The sequence below is a fragment of the Rhinoderma darwinii genome, assembly GCF_050947455.1.
Source record: "Rhinoderma darwinii isolate aRhiDar2 chromosome 3 unlocalized genomic scaffold, aRhiDar2.hap1 SUPER_3_unloc_6, whole genome shotgun sequence".
NCBI lineage: Eukaryota > Metazoa > Chordata > Amphibia > Anura > Rhinodermatidae > Rhinoderma > Rhinoderma darwinii.
Genome location: NW_027461749.1, coordinates 221,412 through 237,124, shown reverse-complemented (window position 1 = coordinate 237,124; position 15,713 = coordinate 221,412). Strand labels below are relative to the sequence as shown.

General features: G+C 45.0%; 1 long non-coding RNA gene across 1 annotated transcript in view; it reads left to right on the top strand.

Moving 5' to 3' along the window:
• The first annotated feature begins 9,133 nt into the window (after window positions 1-9,133).
• The window catches only part of LOC142683547 (uncharacterized), a 225,577-nt gene continuing 218,997 nt past the window's right edge, over window positions 9,134-15,713 (top strand). Inside the window, exon 1 of the long non-coding RNA XR_012853967.1 lies at window positions 9,134-9,363. This is a non-coding gene — a long non-coding RNA (uncharacterized LOC142683547). The remainder of the gene's footprint in view (window positions 9,364-15,713) is intronic.

Below are 15,713 nucleotides of genomic sequence, written 5' to 3'. Positions count from 1 at the left end.
ATCAGGTACAATATTATATGGGGTAACAAGGAGGTCAGTAAGAGGTGATATCATCAGGTATAATATTATATGGGGTAACAAGGAGGTCAGTAAGAGGTGATATCATCAGGTATAATATTATATGGGGTAATAAGGAGGTCAGTAAGAGGTGATATCATCAGGTATAATATTATATGGGGTAATAAGGAGGTCAGTAAGAGGTGATATCATCGGGTATAATATTATATGGGGTAACAAGGAGGTCAGTAAGAGGTGATATCATCAGGTATAATATTATATGGGATAACAAGGAGGTCAGTAAGAGGTGATATCATCAGGTATAATATTATATGGGGTAATAAGGAGGTCAGTAAGAGGTGATATCATCGGGTATATTATTATATGGGGTAACAAGGAGGTCAGTAAGAGGTGACATCATCAGGTATAATATATGGGGTAACAAGGAGGTCAGTAAGAGGTGATACCATCAGGTATAATATTATGTGGGGTAACAAGGAGGTCAGTAAGAGGTAATACCATCAGGTATAATATTATATGGGGTAACAAGGAGGTCAGTAAGAGGTGATATCATCGGGTATATTATTATATGGGGTAACAAGGAGGTCAGTAAGAGGTGACATCATCAGGTATAATATATGGGGTAACAAGGAGGTCAGTAAGAGGTGATACCATCAGGTATAATATTATATGGGGTAACAAGGAGGTCAGTAAGAGGTGATATCATCAGGTATAATATTATATGGGGTAATAAGGAGGTCAGTAAGAGGTGACATCATCAGGTATAATATATGGGGTAACAAGGAGGTCAGTAAGAGGTGATACCATCAGGTATAATATTATATGGGGTAACAAGGAGGTCAGTAAGAGGTGACATCATCAGGTATAATATATGGGTTAACAAGGAGGTCAGTAAGAGGTTATACCATCAGGTATAATATTATATGGGGTAACAAGGAGGTCAGTAAGAGGTGATATCATCAGGTACAATATTATATGGGGTAACAAGGAGGTCAGTAAGACGTGACATCATCAGCTATAATATTATATGGGGTAACAAGGAGGTCAGTAAGAGGTGATACCATCAGGTACAATATTATATGGGGTAACAAGGAGGTCAGTAAGACGTGACATCATCAGCTATAATATTATATGGGGTAACAAGGAGGTCAGTAAGAGGTGATATCATCAGGTATAATATTATATGGGGTAATAAGGAGGTCAGTAAGAGGTGATATCATCAGGTATAATATTATATGGGGTAATAAGGAGGTCAGTAAGAGGTGATATCATCGGGTATATTATTATATGGGGTAACAAGGAGGTCAGTAAGAGGTGATACCATCGGGTATATTATTATATGGGGTAACAAGGAGGTCAGTAAGAGGTGATATCATCGGGTATATTATTATATGGGGTAACAAGGAGGTCAGTAAGAGGTGATACCATCAGGTATAATATTATATGGGGTAACAAGGAGGTCAGTAAGAGGTGATACCATCAGGTATAATATTATATGGGGTAATAAGGAGGTCAGTAAGAGGTGATATCATCGGGTATATTATTATATGGGGTAACAAGGAGGTCAGTAAGAGGGGACATAATCAGGTATAATATATGGGGTAACAAGGAGGTCAGTAAGAGGTGATACCATCAGGTATAATATTGGGGAACAAGGAGGTCAGTAAGAGGTGATACCATCAGGTATGATATTATATGGGGTAACAAGGAGGTCAGTAAGTGGTGATACCATCAGGTAAGATATTATATGGGGTAACAAGAAGATCAGTAAGTGGTAATATATAAATCGGGTATATAAATATTTTATGGGGTAGTCGATATCATCAGGGGTAAATATTATATGGGGTAATAATGATATCAGTAGGAAGTGATGTCCATAGGTATAAATATCATTACATGGAGTAATAATGCGGTCAGTAGGAGGGAGTATGATAAAGGGTAGATATTATATGGGGTAATAAGGAGGTCAGTAAGAGGTGATACCATCAGGTATAATATTATATGGGGTAATAAGGAGGTCAGTAAGAGGTGATATCATCGGGTATATTATTATATGGGGTAACAAGGAGGTCAGTAAGAGGTGACATCATCAGGTATAATATTATATGGGGTAACAAGGAGGTCAGTAAGAGGTGATATCATCAGGTACAATATTATATGGGGTAACAAGGAGGTCAGTAAGACATGACATCATCAGCTATAATATAATATGGGGTAACAAGGAGGTCAGTAAGAGGTGATATCATCAGGTATAATATTATATGGGGTAATAAGGAGGTCAGTAAGAGGTGATATCATCAGGTATAATATTATATGGGGTAATAAGGAGGTCAGTAAGAGGTGATATCATCGGGTATATTATTATATGGGGTAACAAGGAGGTCAGTAAGAGGTGACATCATCAGCTATAATATTTTATGGGGTAACAAGGAGGTCAGTAAGAGGTGATACCATCAGGCATAATATTATATGGGGTAACAAGGAGGTCAGTAAGAGGTGATACCATCAGGTATAATATTATATGGGGTAATAAGGAGGTCAGTAAGAGGTTATACCATCAGGTATAATATTATATGGGGTAATAAGGAGGTCAGTAAGAGGTGATATCATCTGGTACAATATTATATGGGGTAACAAGGAGGTCAGTAAGAGGTGATACCATCAGGTATAATATTATATGGGGTAATAAGGAGGTCAGTAAGAGGTGATATCATCGGGTATATTATTATATGGGGTAACAAGGAGGTCAGTAAGAGGGGACATAATCAGGTATAATATATGGGGTAACAAGGAGGTCAGTAAGAGGTGATACCATCAGGTATAATATTGGGGAACAAGGAGGTCAGTAAGAGGTGATACCATCAGGTATGATATTATATGGGGTAACAAGGAGGTCAGTAAGTGGTGATACCATCAGGTAAGATATTATATGGGGTAACAAGAAGATCAGTAAGTGGTAATATATAAATCGGGTATATAAATATTTTATGGGGTAGTCGATATCATCAGGGGTAAATATTATATGGGGTAATAATGATATCAGTAGGAAGTGATGTCCATAGGTATAAATATCATTACATGGAGTAATAATGCGGTCAGTAGGAGGGAGTATGATAAAGGGTAGATATTATATGGGGTAATAAGGAGGTCAGTAAGAGGTGATACCATCAGGTATAATATTATATGGGGTAATAAGGAGGTCAGTAAGAGGTGATATCATCGGGTATATTATTATATGGGGTAACAAGGAGGTCAGTAAGAGGTGACATCATCAGGTATAATATTATATGGGGTAACAAGGAGGTCAGTAAGAGGTGATATCATCAGGTACAATATTATATGGGGTAACAAGGAGGTCAGTAAGACATGACATCATCAGCTATAATATAATATGGGGTAACAAGGAGGTCAGTAAGAGGTGATATCATCAGGTATAATATTATATGGGGTAATAAGGAGGTCAGTAAGAGGTGATATCATCAGGTATAATATTATATGGGGTAATAAGGAGGTCAGTAAGAGGTGATATCATCGGGTATATTATTATATGGGGTAACAAGGAGGTCAGTAAGAGGTGACATCATCAGCTATAATATTTTATGGGGTAACAAGGAGGTCAGTAAGAGGTGATACCATCAGGCATAATATTATATGGGGTAACAAGGAGGTCAGTAAGAGGTGATACCATCAGGTATAATATTATATGGGGTAATAAGGAGGTCAGTAAGAGGTTATACCATCAGGTATAATATTATATGGGGTAATAAGGAGGTCAGTAAGAGGTGATATCATCTGGTACAATATTATATGGGGTAACAAGGAGGTCAGTAAGACGTGACATCATCAGGTACAATATTATATGGGGTAACAAGGAGGTCAGTAAGAGGTGATATCATCAGCTATAATATTATATGGGGTAACAAGGAGGTCAGTAAGAGGTGATACCATCAGGCATAATATTATATGGGTAACAAGGAGGTCAGTAAGAGGTGATATCATCAGGTACAATATTATATGGGGTAACAAGGAGGTCAGTAAGAGGTGATATCATCAGGTATAATATTATATGGGGTAACAAGGAGGTCAGTAAGAGGTAATACCATCAGGTATAATATTATATGGGGTAACAAGGAGGTCAGTAAGAGGTGATATCATCAGGTATAATATATGGGGTAACAAGGAGGTCAGTAAGACGTGACATCATCAGCTATAATATTATATGGGGTAACAAGGAGGTCAGTAAGAGGTGATACCATCAGGTACAATATTATATGGGGTAACAAGGAGGTCAGTAAGAGGTGATATCATCAGCTATAATATTATATGGGGTAACAAAGAGGTCAGTAAGAGGTGATATCATCAGGTATAATATTATATGGGGTAATAAGGAGGTCAGTAAGAGGTGATATCATCAGGTATAATATTATATGGGGTAATAAGGAGGTCAGTAAGAGGTGATATCATCGGGTATATTATTATATGGGGTAACAAGGAGGTCAGTAAGAGGGGACATAATCAGGTATAATATATGGGGTAACAAGGAGGTCAGTAAGAGGTGATACCATCAGGTATAATATTGGGGAACAAGGAGGTCAGTAAGAGGTGATACCATCAGGTATGATATTATATGGGGTAACAAGGAGGTCAGTAAGTGGTGATACCATCAGGTAAGATATTATATGGGGTAACAAGAAGATCAGTAAGTGGTAATATATAAATCGGGTATATAAATATTTTATGGGGTAGTCGATATCATCAGGGGTAAATATTATATGGGGTAATAATGATATCAGTAGGAGGTGATGTCCATAGGTATAAATATCATTACATGGAGTAATAATGGGGTCAGTAGGAGGGAGTATGATAAAGGGTAGATATTATATGGAGTAATAATGAGGTGAGTAGGAGGTGATCTCATTAAGGGGTAATAAGAAGCTCAGTTGGATGTGATATATTCAGGGGTATATAAATATATGCGTTATTAAGGAAACCAGTAGAAGATTATATCATTAGGGGTATTTAAATATATTTATATTGGGTAACAAAGTAGGGTTAAATATCGGTCATCAAGTAGAATTATATATAGCTCAGTGGGCAGGGTTATATATTGGTCAGTGGGCGGGGTTATATATAGCTCAGTGGGCAGGGTTATATATTGGTCAGTGGGCGGTGTTATATATTGGTCAGTGGGCGGGTTATATATTGGTCAGTGGGTGGGGTTATATATAGCCCAGTGGGCAGGGTTATATATTGGTCAGTGGGCGGGGTTATATATTGGCCAGTGGGTGGGGTTATATATAGCTCAGTGGGCAGGGTTATATATTGGTCAGTGGGAGGTGTTATATATTGGTCAGTGGGCGGGGTTACTTATTGGTCAGTGGGAGGGGTTATATGTTGCTCAGTGGGCGGGGTTATTTATTGGTCAGTGGCAGGTGTTATATATTGGTCAGTGGGCGGTGTTATATATTGGTCCGTGGGCGGGGTTATTTATTGGTCAGTGGGAGGTGTTATATATTGGTCAGTGGGCGGGGTTATATATTGGTCAGTGGGCGGGGTTATATATAGCTCAGTGGGCGGGGTCATATATTGGTCAGTGGGCAGGGTTATATATTGGTCAGTGGGCAGGGTTATATATAGCTCAGTGGGCGGGGTCATATATTGGTCAGTGGGCGGTGTTATATATTAGTCAGTGGGCAGTGTTATATATTGGTCAGTGGGCGGGGTTATTTATTGGTCAGTGGGCGGGGTTATTTATTGGTCAGTGAGAGGTGTTATATATTGGTCAGTGGGTGGTGTTATATATTGGTCAGTGGGTGAGGTTATTTATTGGTCAGTGGGCGGGGTTATATATATTGGTCAGTGGGCGGGGTTATATATAGCTCAGTGGGCGGGGTCATATATTGGTCAGTGGACAGGGTTATATATTGGTCAGTGGGCGGGGTCATATATTGGTCAGTGGGCGGGGTCATATATTGGTCAATGGGCAGGGTTATATATTGGTCAGTGGGCGGGGTTATATATTGGTCGGTGGGCGGGGTTATTTATTGGTCAGTGGGCGGGGTTATTTAATGGTCAGTGGGCGGGGTTATTTATTGGTCAGTGGGCGGGGTTATATGTTAGAGGGGTCATTGTCGGGGTCTTCATTCCTTCTCGTGACCTTCAGACATTTTTCCTTTGGTTTATTTGTGAATCTTCTCGTTATTTCCTGTTTATCACATTCTGGATTCTTCATTCGTGGCCACAAAGCCGCCATTGTCCCCCAGTCCGGAGCGCACATTCCAGCCCAACGCTGTGACCCCGGGAAAATGTCACTATTATGATGAGAAGCCCCCTGAAATAACCTCAGCTGAGAGCCCCCCAAAGTGACTGACTCTGTATTATTGACACCCCATTATCGGGATCAGCAATCACAGAAGTGGCTATGAAGGGTTAATTACACCCACATCTGTGTCACAGCAAGTACTCCCTACAACTCTATACATCAGTGACCCCCCCAAAAAATCATCTGGTAAAGACCCCCCCATATTCCCGGACCCCTTACATAACATTTATAATAATGGACCCCCCAAACTTCCCCTAAAAATTCCCCTAAAAATGAGCACATAATAATTCTAACAACCGACACTACAAAGCACATATAGGGAGGTGTACCCCATGAACTACACCTGGAGGCCCCCCAAAAATGTTCTTCCAATGCTAAACGTTCCAGAAATGATGACACCTATGATGAGGATGATGAAGGGTCTCAGGAAGTGATACATAATAACCCCCCGAGAACTATAGAAAATTCACCCCCCCCCTCATTAGGGATGAAATGAAGCAGATGGTGACGGACCCCCCATAATAGTGCGCAATAAACCATCTTAATAGTGAAGGGGCCGCTCCCCCCAAAACACAGAATATTTATAGTGATCCTCAATAATAAATACCTACCGGACGTACCCCCCTAAAATATAACAGTCTCCCCATTATAAAACACTGAACCCTCAGAAATAAGACACGCAAAGTGAACCCCAAAAATGAGACACACCACCTAGAAAGTCAGGGACCCCAGAGATCCCCAAAATAAAATACACCCTCAAAACCAACCCAATAAACAATATGTACAATAGATATTGATGAGCCCCACAAAAAATGTCCCCAACAATAAAGCACCCCAAAATATTCACCAGTGATAGACACCCCAGCGACTAATATGGCACCAACATTAACCCCTTAATGACATGTCACGTACTAGTACCATAGGAAAGTATGGAGCGGGGTCACGGGCTGGGCGCCCCCATACTCAGTGGGTGACGGCTGTGTAATACAGCCGACACCTCACCGCTATGGGCGGAATCGACGATCACTTTGATTCCGCCCGTTTAACACCTTAAATGCCGCGGTCAATCATGGCAGCCCAATGGAGGCCCCACCTCCACCATCTTTGTACTCCTCCATCTTTTTACTCCGCCATCTTTCTACTCCGCCATCTTTGTACTCCTCCATCTTTTTACTCCGCCATCTTTCTACTCCGCCATCTTTGTACTCCGCCATCTTTGTACTCCTCCATCTTTGTACTCCGCCATCTTTGTACTCCGCCATCTTTGTACTCCTCCATCTTTGTACTCCACCATCTTTGTACTCCTTTGAAGCACTGTCTCTGGCAGACTGTCAGTCTAGCGATAAACATTAGAATTACCATATATCATCCAACGATCGCTGGTTCGAGTCCGGTAGGGGGACTAAAAAAAAAAATTTTTAAAAACTGTTAAATTAAGTTTTTTTGTTTTTTTTTTAAAAAAAAAGAATTATTAAAAGTTCAACAAAAAAAAATACTTTTCCCATTTTTTTTCCTCTTAAATCAATGTTAAAAATAATAAAAGTTAACATAACTGGTATCGCCGTGTCCGTAAAAGTCCGAACTGTCACAACATAGCGCTGTGTAACCCGCTCAGTGATCGTCGGAAAAAAATATATAGAATGTAGAATAAGGGGAATATGTCGTTTTTACCGCCTGATGGACGCCGTAAAAACAAAACCTGCCAAAAATGGCGTAATCGCTGATTTTTTTTGCCCCTTTCACCCCACAAATAGTTATTTTTCAGCTTCCCGGTACAATACGCAGTGCAATAAATGGCGCCATGAAAAACGACAACTTGTCCCGCAAAAAACAAGCCCTCAAATGGCGATATAGACGGAAAAATAAAAAAGTTATGGCTTTTGGAAGGCGGGGAGGAAAAAACAAAAATGTAATTGGCCGCGTCCTTAAGGGGTTAATATTTAGGATCTATTTGTGGATGAGAAAGAAATGATACAGAAGATGCTGAACCCCTGAATAAGGGAACCCCAAAATATACAGATGCCTGTAGGGATCCCCCAGAAATGACTTCCATATGAGTGCACCCGATACCTGCAGCGCCAATATTTATATCCATGTACCCCAAAAATGTCACCCTATTATTGCCCCCCTAGAAATTACATTCTGACTCACATATAACACCCCAAATATATTTTTCTTAAAGAAATTAAAATAGCAAAATGAAACCCTAGGAAACGGTGTTTATATTGATGAACCCCAAAAAGTATTTTTCTACTGCCGCACCCCCCAAATTGACTCCTATTTCCGAACCCAGATAATACAATATTGTTAATAAACATTTTTGACCCCCAGAAACACAATATAATGAAGCCCCCCAAAAAATGCTAAAAAATAAAATGTATGCATTTTTTAATACCAAGGCGCCCCTAAAATTTTATTTTAATCCCCCCACATATGACCATGACGTGATATCCTTTATATTAATGCACCCCACAAATGTCATCCTAATAATAGACCCCCATAATAAGGACCAACCCGGAAATAAAACCCCAGAAATGACATTGATGCACCCCACTAAGTCCCCCTCCCCCTGTTTTATATTGCAGTCCCTCCTCACTGTCCTTCACAGCCACCCCAGAAATAATAGGATGTGCCCCCATATTATTAGCTCATTGATGACACCGATATGAATTAAACCCTCCCCCTCCCCCACGAACGTGGGACCCTGAGATGATATTTTTATTTCTGCTGCCCCCCAATAATTACCCCCCCTTCCGGATGGCCCCCCAGTGCTGAGCCTGGCAGAGGTAAGGGGCATGGGCTGGGATTCCCTGTCAGCGCTGCCTTCTCGGTGCCCCCCCTGTAGACGATCTGCATTCTCCCTCTCTCCCTCCTCCTCCTCCTCCTCCACAAAATGGTTTTTCTTGTGGCAGAGGCGAGGAGCGGAGGATTGTGAGGAGATGCTCCGGGATCGCAGCGCTACTCCCGCCGCCTCGTCCTGAAGGCTCTGCTACATCTTCCCGGGGGTCCCCGTCTTCTCGGAGGTAAGGGGCTTCTCGTCGTCTTCCTCCATCATCATCCATCCATCCTGTTTACTCCTGACCCACATTACCAAAGGAAGAGGGGAAAATCTCCGGGAGTGTTGTCAGGGGCACGGAGCAGGATCGGGGGTATTGCTTGGATATACACAGGGGGTGCGGGATGTAGGGGGGCAGCTCCTTTGATCATTGATCCCCCTACATGCCGGGGCCGGACACCCCTCTTATTTGTCAGGGATGGGGGTCTGCGGCGTGTGGACAATACGGATCTCATCACAGAACATGTCAGCTCTCATTATTGTAGGGGGCGGCGGAGGATGGTGACCCCAGATTACTCCCCCCCCCCCACCCACCACCACCAGCATGCTTGGCGCACACATTGGGGCACATATAGGTTGTGCCGGGCATTTGCAGGTAAAATAAAAATACATAGGGTCCCCAGAGAGACATAGCTGCATCTGCACCAGCTGAGTGTGAGATAGAGGAGGGGGAGGGAAACAGAGGGGAGGGGGTCCGAGGCTTACTGAGATAGAAGGAGAGGGGAGGGGGACGTGAAGAGCCTGGGAATAAGAGCCGGGGATAGATGAAGAGATGGTGGGTGACTGGGAGATGGGAGAGTAATACTGGTAAGTGGGGGGTAGAGGATGACGGATGAGGGGGGGGGGGGAGAGAACGGCGGATGCTTGGAATAAATGGATGGAGATTGGATAAGAAGGAGACATAGAAGAATGGTGGGTACCAGAGGTGGGGGGCGGTCGGAGTGGGGGGATACTGCGGCCCGGATAGAATTATATCATGCAGATTGTGATTATTACATGACTCCTCCGATCCTCCACACTCTCCGGCAGATGCGGCGGCTTCATCCGTGAGATCGATGATCAGACCCGGGATGATCGGCCACAGCTGGGGGGGGGGGTCATTAGTGAGGGTGTAGAAGAAGCGGCGTCTGCCGGGTGGTGGAGGCATCGGCCGCTGAAGAAGCTTTTGTTGCTGAGGCCTGCGGTGCCGGACGCTGGTGGGGAGCCCTTAGTGCTGCGAGACCGTTTCTTCCTGACGTCCCCTATTAATATGGATGTAGTTGCAGTAGACGTTACATGATGTCCAATAATATGTGGCTGATAAACACCCGCCGTCCGTCCTACAGGGGCCCCCGGCCGATAAGTGACAGGGCCACGGTGAGGACAACATGGCGCCAACTCTATAAACTCTGTGCACTGCTGGGGGTTGTAGTACCTGGGCTGAACGATGTCCCGGCAGACTATAGTAGGAGTTATTATATTGGGGTCTGGCTACTCGTATGGGGGTCGGCAGGCTATGCTTGTAGGATTGGCCCCGCTGGTTGTGGTGGGGGATATTCAGGTGTAGAACAAATGTGATTGGGCGATATCTTGTTCTTATTTACACAATGGCCGAAAGTGTCGCCTGTCCGCCATGTCCAGGGAGCGAGCGCTGCTCTGAGGGCAGTTGAGTCTGGTGAATGGTGGTTTGTGTGCTGGAAGTATGGAGTGACCATGAATGTGAAGACCGCACGTCACCCTATAAATATCACTTCTAGGGGGGCAAAATAAAGTAATATTTGCTGTCGTCTCCGGGACGGGTTCGATGATGGAATATTCTGGATTATTGTATGGTCACTGGTTTGTGGTGGTTACCTGTAAGGAAGGAGAACCTCAGGGGAGCCGAGGAGCCCGGCTCAGTCTCACGCTCCCGCGTTGATGACACCATGTGACCTTGTGACTGGGCTCGGGCCGCTCTTACATGGGATGTGGAGCGAGAATCTGACATGGTTATAGGGCTGTAATGGGTTATTCCGCAGACGTGGGATCGGGGTAACGTGTAATGAGAGAATCGGGGGGATTCATGTGTTTTCTGTTGTCCCCAGATTTTGCATTACGTGACTCAATGCTGCCGAAAAATAGTTCTGCTCCCCATAAATAAAATATCAGGGTTCAGACAGGTTCTCCGTTTTTGTGCCTCGACCCTTAAACCCAGGAAACCCAAGAGTCCTGGAGGTGGTGTCTTCTTCATCGGTTCCCCCCTGTATGGTAGACAATTCCTCTACACACAGTATCAGAGCCCCCCAACGGTGAGAGACCAAAAACCAGAACTGTGGGAAGATAATCTGTCATCAGTGACGTAGAGAGCCACACAAATGACATCTGATCTCTGGGTATATTGTTCTCTGGTATGGACAGTTCTCTGGTATGGGCAGTTCTCTGGTGTGGACAGTTCTCTGGTGTGGACAGTTCTCTGGTGTGGGCAGTTCTCTGGTATAGACAGTTCTATGGTATGGAAAGTTCTTTGGTATGGTCAGTTCTCTGGTATGGGCAGTTCTCTGGTATAGACAGTTCTATGGTATGGAAAGTTCTTTGGTATGGTCAGTTCTCTGGTATGGGAAGTTCTCTGGTATGGACAGTTCTCTGGTATGGGCAGTTCTCTGGTATGGTCAGTTCTCTGGGATGGGCAGTTCTCTGGGATGGGCAGTTCTCTGGTATGGACAGTTCTCTGGTATGGACAGTTCTCTGGTATGGGCAGATCTCTGGTATGGGCAGTTCTCTGGTATGGGCAGATCTCTGGTATGGGCAGTTCTCTGGTATGGACAGTTCTCTGGTATGGGCAGTTCTCTGGTATATGCAGTTCTCGGGTGTGGGAAGTTCTCTGGTGTGGGAAGTTCCCTGGTATGGGCAGTTCTCTAGTATGGACAGATCTCTGGTATGGGCAGATCTCTGGTCTGGGCAGATCTCTGGTATGGGCATATCTCTGGTATGGGCATATCTCTGGTATGGGCATATCTCTGGTATGGGCATATCTCTGGTATGGGCAGTTCTCTGGTATGGGCAGTTCTCTGGTATGGACAGTTCTCTGGTGTGGACAGTTCTCTGGTATGGGCAGTTCTCGGGTATGGGCAGTTCTCTGGTATGGACAGATCTCTGGTATGGGCAGATCTCTGGTATGGACAGATCTCTGGTATGGGCAGATCTCTGGTATGGGCATATCTCTGGTATGGGCATATCTCTGGTATGGGCATATCTCTGGTATGGGCAGTTCTCTGGTATGGGCAGTTCTCTGGTATGGGCAGTTCTCTGGTGTGGACAGTTCTCTGGTGTGGACAGTTCTCTGGTATGGGCAGTTCTCGGGTATGGGCAGTTCTCTGGTATGGGCAGTTCTCTGGTATGGGCAGTTCTCTGGTATGGGCAGTTCTCTGGTATGGACAGTTCTCTGGTATGGACAGTTCTCTGGTATGGACAGTTCTCTGGTATGGACAGTTCTCTGGTATGGACAGTTCTCTGGTATGGGCAGTTCTCTGGTATGGGCAGTTCTCTGGTATGGGCAGTTCTCTGGTATGGGCAGTTCTCTGGCATGGACAGTTCTCTGGCATGGGCAGTTCTCTGGTATGGGCAGTTCTCTGGTATGGGCAGTTCTCTGGCATGGACAGTTCTCTGGCATGGGCAGTTCTCTGGTTTGGAAAGTTCTCTCGTATGGACAGTTCTCTGGTATGGACAGTTTTCGGGTATGGACAGTTCTCGGGTATGGACAGTTCACTGGTATTGGAAGTTCTCTGGTATGGACAGTTCTCTGGTATGGGCAGTTCTTTGGTATGTACAGTTCTCTGGTATGGGCAGTTCTCTGGTATTGGCAGTTCGTTGGTATGGACAGTTCTCTGGTATGGACAGTTCTCTGGTATGGACAGTCCTCTGGTATGGACAGTTCTCTGGTATCGGCAGTTCTCTGGTATGGGCAGTTCTCTGGTATGGGCAGTTCTCTGGTATGGACAGTTCTCTGGTATGGACAGTTCTCTGGCATTGGAAGTTCTCTGGTATGGACAGTTCTCTGGTGTGGGACGTTCTCTGGTATGGGGAGTTCTCTGGTGTGGATTTTTCTCTGGTATGGACAGTTCTCTGGTATGGACAGTTCTCTGGTATGGACAGTTCTCTGGTATGGACAGTTCTCTGGTATGGGCAGTGTTCTGGTATGGGCAGTTCTCTGGTATGGGCAGTTCTCTGGTATGGACAGTTCTCTGGTATGGACAGTTCTCTGGTATGGACAGTTCTCTGGTATGGACAGTTCTCTGGTATGGACAGTTCTCTGGTATGGACAGTTCTCTGGTATGGGCAGTTCTCTGGTATGGACAGTTCTCTGGTATGGGCAGTTCTCTGGTATGGGCAGTTCTCTAGTATGGACAGATCTCTGGTATGGGCAGATCTCTGGTATGGGCATATCTCTGGTATGGGCAGTTCTCTGGTATGGGCAGTTCTCTGGTATGGGCAGTTCTCTGGTATGGGCAGTTCTCTGGTATGGACAGTTCTCTGGTGTGGACAGTTCTCTGGTGTGGACAGTTCTCTGGTATGGACAGTTCTCTGGTATGGACAGTTCTCTGGTATGGACAGTTCTCTGGTATGGACAGTTCTCTGGAATGGGCAGTTCTCTGGTATGGGCAGTTCTCTGGTATGGGCAGTTCTCTGGTATGGGCAGTTCTCTGGCATGGACAGTTCTCTGGCATGGGCAGTTCTCTGGTATGGGCAGTTCTCTGGTATGGGCAGTTCTCTGGCATGGACAGTTCTCTGGCATGGCCAGTTCTCTGGTTTGGAAAGTTCTCTCGTATGGACAGTTCTCTGGTATGGACAGTTCTCGGGTATGGACAGTTCTCGGGTATGGACAGTTCACTGGTATTGGAAGTTCTCTGGTATGGACAGTTCTCTGGTATGGGCAGTTCTTTGGTATGTACAGTTCTCTGGTATGGGCAGTTCTCTGGTATTGGCAGTTCGTTGGTATGGACAGTTCTCTGGTATGGACAGTTCTCTGGTATGGACAGTCCTCTGGTATGGACAGTTCTCTGGTATCTGCAGTTCTCTGGTATGGGCAGTTCTCTGGTATGGGCAGTTCTCTGGTATGGACAGTTCTCTGGTATGGACAGTTCTCTGGCATTGGAAGTTCTCTGGTATGGACAGTTCTCTGGTGTGGGACGTTCTCTGGTATGGGCAGTTCTCTGGTGTGGATTTTTCTCTGGTATGGACAGTTCTCTGGTATGGACAGTTCTCTGGTATGGGCAGTTCTCTGGTGTGGACAGTTCTCTGGTATGGGCAGTAATCTCGTATGGGCAGTTCTCTGGTATGGACAGTTCTCTGGTGTGGACAGTTCTCTGGTATGGGCAGTTCTCTGGTATGGGCAGTTCTCTGGTATGGACAGTTCTCTGGTATGGACAGTTCTCTGGTATGGGCAGTTCTCTGGTATGGACAGTTCTCTGGTATGGGCAGTTCTCTGGAATGGGCAGTTCTCTGGTATGGGCCGTTCTCTGGTATGGGCAGTTCTCTGGTATAGACAGTTCTCTGGTATGGACAGTTCTCTGGTATGGGCAGTTATCTGGTGTGGACAGTTCTCTGGTGTGGACAGTTCTCTGGTGTGGACAGTTCTCTGGTGTGGACAGTTCTCTGGTGTGGACAGTTCTCTGGTATGGGCAGTTCTCTGGTGTGGACAGTTCTCTGGTATGGGCAGTTCTCTGGTATGGACAGTTCTCTAGTATGGGCAGTTCTCTGGTGTGGGCACTTCTCTGGTATGGACAGTTCTCGGGTATGGACAGTTCTCTTGTATTGGAAGTTCTCTGGTATGGACAGTTCTCTGGTATGGGCAGTTCTCTGGTATGGACAGTTCTCTGGTATGGACAGTTCTCTGGTATGGGCAGTTCTCTTGTATGGGCAGTTCTTTGGTATGGACAGTTCTCTGGTATGGACAGTTCTCTGGTATGGACAGTTCTCTGGTATGGACAGTTCTCTGGTATGGGCAGTTCTCTGGTATGGGCAGTTCTCTGGTATGGGCAGTTCTCTGGTATGGGCAGTTCTCTGGTGTGGACAGTTCTCTGGTGTGGACAGTTCTCTGGTATGGGCAGTTCTCTGGTATGGACAGTTCTCTGGTGTGGACAGTTCTCTGGTGTGGGCAGTTCTCTGGTGTGGACAGTTCTCTGGTATGGACAGTTCTCTGGTATGGACAGTTCTCTGGTATGGACAGTTCTCTGGAATGGGCAGTTCTCTGGTATGGGCAGTTCTCTGGTATGGGCAGTTCTCTGGTAAGGGCAGTTCTCTGGCATGGACAGTTCTCTGGCATGGGCAGTTCTCTGGTATGGGCAGTTCTCTGGTATGGGCAGTTCTCTGGCATGGACAGTTCTCTGGCATGGCCAGTTCTCTGGTTTGGAAAGTTCTCTCGTATGGACAGTTCTCTGGTATGGACAGTTCTCGGGTATGGACAGTTCTCGGGTATGGACAGTTCACTGGTATTGGAAGTTCTCTGGTATGGACAGTTCTCTGGTATGGGCAGTTCTTTGGTATGTACAGTTCTCTGGTATGGGCAGTTCTCTGGTATTG